This window comes from Monodon monoceros, unplaced genomic scaffold, assembly GCF_005190385.1.
Source record: "Monodon monoceros isolate NGI ecotype Baffin Bay Population unplaced genomic scaffold, NGI_Narwhal_1 Super_Scaffold_5, whole genome shotgun sequence".
NCBI lineage: Eukaryota > Metazoa > Chordata > Mammalia > Artiodactyla > Monodontidae > Monodon > Monodon monoceros.
The window spans coordinates 76870450-76876449 of NW_021703782.1; positions in this window are offsets into that span (position 1 = coordinate 76870450).

Below are 6000 nucleotides of genomic sequence, written 5' to 3' on the forward strand. Positions count from 1 at the left end.
GGCTTTCTCTAGTTGCGGTGAGCGGGGGCTACTCTTCGTTGCAGTGCACAGGCTTGTCATTGTGGTGGCTTCTCTTGTTGCGGAGCACGGGCTCTAGGCACACGGGCTTCAGTTGTTGTGGCTCGCGGGCTCTAGAGTGCGGGCTCAGTAGTTGTGGCACACGGGCTTAGTTGCTCTACGGCATGTGGGATCTTCCTGGACCAGGGCTTGAACCTGTGTCCCCTGCATTGGCAGGTGGATTCTTAACCACTGGGCCACCAGGGAAGTCCATCTTGGCTATTGCAAATTTTCTTTTCCAGAAAAATTTTGCAGTCAGCTTGTCAAATTTCATAAAAATTCTTCTGAGATTTTGCCTTTAATTTATCAACTAATTTGGGGGCAGAATTGACATTTTCGTAAAATCAAGTTTTCCCATTCAGGAACATTGTCTTTCCGTTAATCCAGGTCTTTTACTATGTCCTGATCACATAGCTCTCTCCTAACATGTTAATGAAGTGCTTTTCATCGATATATTTCCCATGTTGAACTCTCTTTGTATTTCTGGGATAAACCCTTCTTCCTCATGGTGTTTCATTCTTGTCGGTGCAGGATTGATTTGGGGTGATCTGAAGGACTCCAGCTCCTGGGCTCCACCTGGTGGGTACTAGGCCATGCTTCAGGACTTTTGGGGATGGGTGTTGAAATAGCTGTGAGGCCCTGAATTCCAGGGCTCAGGCCTAGGCAGATCCCTATGGCAGCAGGATGATAGATCTAGGAATCTGGTAGACATAAAATCTGTGTGCCCCAGCTATGTGGCTTTCTATCCTGCCACCTTAGGCTCTACTAGTTTCTTACTGCTCAGAGACCCTGAGAGAAGAGACCAAATGTGTATTAAAACAGTCTATATTCTCTCAGAATCCAGCAGTCTGTTCACTGACATGTCCTTTCTCTAAGCTTTATATTTATCTTTATGCCATTTTCGATGAGGGTAAAATACAATTTCATTTTTATGAATCTGGATGGCTTTTCATATCAACAGACTTACAAATCAGAAAACTATGTCCCAACTTTGGTCCGGAAAGTAAGCTCTTGAGTCTTGGGCACCAGCCTAGTTTGGAGCACAGGAGTTGTTTAGAGATCTCACTGAGAGTTGTCGAAATAGAATTTGTGTATGTTTAAATGAAAATAAATTCTTAACAGCAGTGAAAATTCAGTGAAAGTGAAACCACACTCCCTCTTGGGTGGGACTCAAAGCCAGCCAAAACTGAGACTGGGACTCAAACCCATGGGCTTTGACTTGAAACCACCCGCGCCTCAGATTGGGGCTTGAACCCACAATCCCCGACTTAGGAGGGGACTCAAACCCACTGTCTTTTAATTGAAACCTCTCACCTGATGTCAGGACTTACTGAAGCTCAGGTCTTTTTATCTCAGTGGAGAAAGAATTCCGCCAGAGGCAAAGTGGCAGGCAAAGAGTGAGTTTATTAGCATAGGATGCTTTTGAGAAATGCAAACGGGTAGGCGAGAAGGCTCTGCCCTGAGGACTGAGAGGGCTTTATTTTTATAAACAAAGGAAAAGTGGGAAGGGGAAGAAGACCACCTTCTTTCTTATTTATGGGCAAATATCAAGGCTTACATTGTTAGTTCCTCCTTTGACCTATACGGTTAAACCGGGACTGTCAGGGCACTATTTAAATCATATGTGTATTAGTAAAAGGGTGGTAACATATACTAAAATATGATAATTCATCTCAGGTTTCAGTATAATGTCCCCTTTCACCTATATTTCTGTCTTGACTACATGTAGAAATGCTACTCTTCAAGGACTGTTAACTCCCTGACTTCATGTAACAAGATTCAGACCCCATATCTATGGTCTTTTTTTGTTTGTTTTGTTTTTTGTTTTGTTTTTCCGGTACGCGGGCCTCTCACTGTTGTGGCCTCTCCCATTGCGGAGCACAGGCTCCGGACGCGCAGGCTCAGCTGCCGTGGCTTACGGGCCCAGCTGCTCCGCGGCATGTGGGATCTTCCCGGACCGGGGCACAAGCCTGTGTTCCCTGCATCGGCAGGCGGACTCTCAGCCACTGCGCCACCAGGGAAGCCCATATCTACGGTCTTGTGGTCCCCCCAGTCATCTCCCACCCCCCACCCCCGTGGCATGCGGGATCTTAGTCCCCTGACCAGGTATTGAACCTGTGCCCCCTGCAGTGGAAGCGTGGAGCCCTAACCACTGGACTGAGGGAATTCCCTATTGTCTTGTGTTTTAACTATCAGGGTTTGTGGCTTGAGTGTGTCTGGCGCTTGTATGCACCTGGTCTTCTTTCAAGGTAGTGTAGATTGTTGCTAGGTTACTGGGTGTTTTTTCTTGAGTGGTCATTAGCTTACAACAGTCTCCCAAACTCCCTAAAATTCTCTTTCTGTCTTTAATTAGTGGGATTTCTTTTCTTTTTTTATTTTCTTAATTTATTTTTTGGCTGCGTTGCATCTTCTTTGCCGTGCACAGGCTTTCTCTAGTTGTGGTGAGCGGGGGCTACTCTTCACTGTGGTGCGCGGGCTTCTCATTGCGGTGGCTTCTCTTGTTGTGGAGCACGGGTTCTAGGCACACGGGCTTCAGTAGTTGTGGCACGCAGGCTCAGTAGTTGTGGCGCACGGGCTTAGATCTTCCCGGACCAGGGATCGAACCCATGTCCCCTGAATTGGCAGGCAGATTCTTAACCACTGAGCCATCAGGGAAGTCCCCTAGTGGGATTTCTAAACTGACTAATTATCCTACTCTATCCCTATCAAGAGTGCCACCAGCAGACCAGAAATGTGGAGGAATTTCTGAAAAATGGTAAGCAAATGAGGTTAGATTGCTAGAGGAAACCACAGCTAAACAAAGTAAGAAAGGGATTACTGCAATAAAGGGAGTGGTCTGGGGGGCAAGCTCAGCTCAGAGGCAGCAGTTACAAGGAGCAGGAGGAAGGGTCTGAGACCAGCATCCAGATGACTGGTAGGGACTCTAATTAGCAGCAAGTGGGCAGGTCCAGGTAGTGGGCATCAGAGATAGTTGCCCTCAGACTGAGTCAGTAATTGTTAATTCTTGGACGGGAGACTAAGAGAAGTTCCTGGAGGAATGGGGGAGCCACCAAGCCCAGACGATATCATCTCAGTAACACCTCCAGCCCCTACATCATGATTCCTGGAGATGGTAAATGGAAACTGAATCCACAGACAGGCCAATAGGGAATCTTAAATAAGAAGATGAACCTACCATGTGGAATTATATGGTATTTGTCTTTTTGTGACTGGCTTATTTCACTTAGCATAATGCCCTCAAGTTTCATCCATGCTGTAACATAATGTGGAATTTCCTTATTAAGGCTGAATAATATTCCATTGTATGTATGTACCACATTTTATGTATCCATTCTTTGCTTAATGGACTCTTGGGTTGTTTCCTCGTTTTAGCTGTTGTGAATACTGCTGCTATGAACATGGTGTACAGATATCTCTTTGAGATCTTGCTTTCATTTTTGGGGGTTATACCCTAGAAATGGAATGCTAGATTGTATGGTAATTCTTTTAAATTTTTAAAAAAATTACACTATTTTCCACAGTGGCTGTACCTTTTTATATACCAACCAATAGTGCACAAAGGTTCTAATTTTCTACATCCTCACCAACACTTCTTTTTTTTTGATAGTAGCCATCCTAATGTGTGCGAGGTGGTATCTCATTGTAGTTTGGATTTGCATTTCCCTAATGATTAGTAATATTGAGCATCTTTTTATGTGCTTATTGGCCATTTGTGTATCTTCTTTGGAGAAATGTCTATTCAAGTACTTTGTCCCTTTTTGGATCAGGTTGTGGGTTTGTTGTTGAGTTTTAGAAGTTCTCTGTATATTCTGGATATTAATCCCTTATCATATATATATAATTTGCAAATATTTTATCACATTCTGTGGGTTGCCTTTTTATATGGATAGTGTCTTTTGATGCACAGAAGTTAAAACTTTTTACGAAGTCTAATTTGTCTATTTTTCTTTTGTTACCTGTGCCCTTGGGGTCATATGTAAGAAATCATTGCCAAATTCAGTGTCCTGAAGATTTTGTCCTATGTTTTCTCCTAAAATTTTTATTGTTTTAGGTCTTACATTTAGGTCCTTGATCCATTTTGAGTTAATTTTTATATATGGTGTTAAGTAAGGGTCCAACTTCATTCTTTTGCATGTGGATATCCAGTTTTCCCAGTACCATTTGTTGAAAAGGCCATCCTTTCCCCATTGAACGGTCTTGGCACTCTTGTCAAAAATCATTTGACCAAAAAAAAAAAAAAATCATTTGACCATGTATGTGAGGGTTTCTTTCGGGGCTCTCTATTCTATTCCATTGGTCCATATATCTGTCTTAATGCCAATACCACACTGTTTTGATCACTGTAACTTGTAGTAAGTTTTTAAATCAGGAAGTGTGAGTCCCCCAGTTTTGTTCTTTTTCAAGATTGTTTTGGCTATTCAGGGTTCCTTGAGATTCCATATGAATTTTAGGATGAGTTTTTCTATTTCTGCAAAAAAAGTCATTGGGATTTTGGTATGAATTGCATTAAATCTGTAGATTGCTTTGGGTAGTATTGACATTTATACTCTATTAAGTCTTCCAATCCATGAGCATGGGAAGTGTTTCCATTTATTTATGTCTTCTTTAGTTTCTGTCAGCAATGTTTTTTAGTTTTTGTTGTACAAATCTTTCACCTCCTTGGTTAATTCCTAAGTATTTTATTTTATTTTTTGATGCTATTGTAAATGGAATTGCTTTTGTAATTTCCTTTCAGATTGTTCACTGTTCATGTATAGATATGCAACAGATTTTTGTGTGTTAACTTTGTATCCTGGTACTTTCCTGAGTTCATTTATTAATTCAAACAGCTTTTTTTGTGTGTGGAGTCTTTAGGGTTTTCTACATATAAGATCATATCATCTGCAAAGAGAGATAATTTTACTTCTTCCTTTTCAGTTTGGATGCCTTTTATTTCTTTTTCTTATTTCTTTATTTCTATTTCTTACTTCTAATTGCTCTGGCTAGAACTTTCAGTACCATGTTAAATAAAAGTGGTTAAAGCAAGCATCCTTGCCTTGTTACCGATCTTAGAGGAAAAGCTTTCAGTCTTTTACCACTGAGTATGATGTTTACTGTGGGTTTTTCACATGTGATAATTATATTGAAGTAGTTTCCTTCTGTTCCTATTTTGTTGAGTGTTTTTATCATGAAAGGGCGTTGAATTTTGTCAAATGCTTTTTCTGCATCAATTGAGATGATCCTGTAGTTTTGTCCTTTATTTTGTTGACATGGTGTATTACACTGATTCATTTTCATATATTGAACAATCCTTGCATTCTAGGAATAAATCTGACTTGGTCACGGTGTATAATTCTTTTAATGTGCTGTTGAATTCAGGTTGCTAGTATTTTTATTGAGGATTTTTGCTTCTATGTTCATCAGAGATATTGGCCTGTAGTTTTCTTTTCTTGTGGTGACTTTGTCTGGCTTTGGTATCAGGGTGATGCTAACCTCATAAAATGAGCCTCTAAGTGTTCCCTCTTCTTCTATTTGGTGTTTTTTTTTTTTTTTTGGAAGAGATTAAGAAGGATTGGTTTTAATTCTTCTTTGAGTGTTTGGTAGAATTCACCTGCGAAGCCAACTGGACCTGGCTTTCTTTGTTGGGAGGTTTTTGATTACTGATTCAATCTCCTTATTTGTTATTGGTCTGTTCAGGCTTTTTAATTTCTTCTCAATTCAGTTTTGGTGGGTTGTGTGTTTCTAGGAATATATCCATTTCTTCTAGGTTATTCAATTTGTTGTGTATAATCTTTCATAATAACCCCTTATACTCCTTTTTATTTCTGTGTCATCTCTTGTAATGTCTCCTCTTTCATTTCTGATTTTATTTATTTGAGTCTTTTCTTAGTTTTGCTAAGGGTTTGTCAATTTTTCTTATTTTTTTAAGCTAACTCTAGGTTTTGTTGATTTTTTTCTATTGTT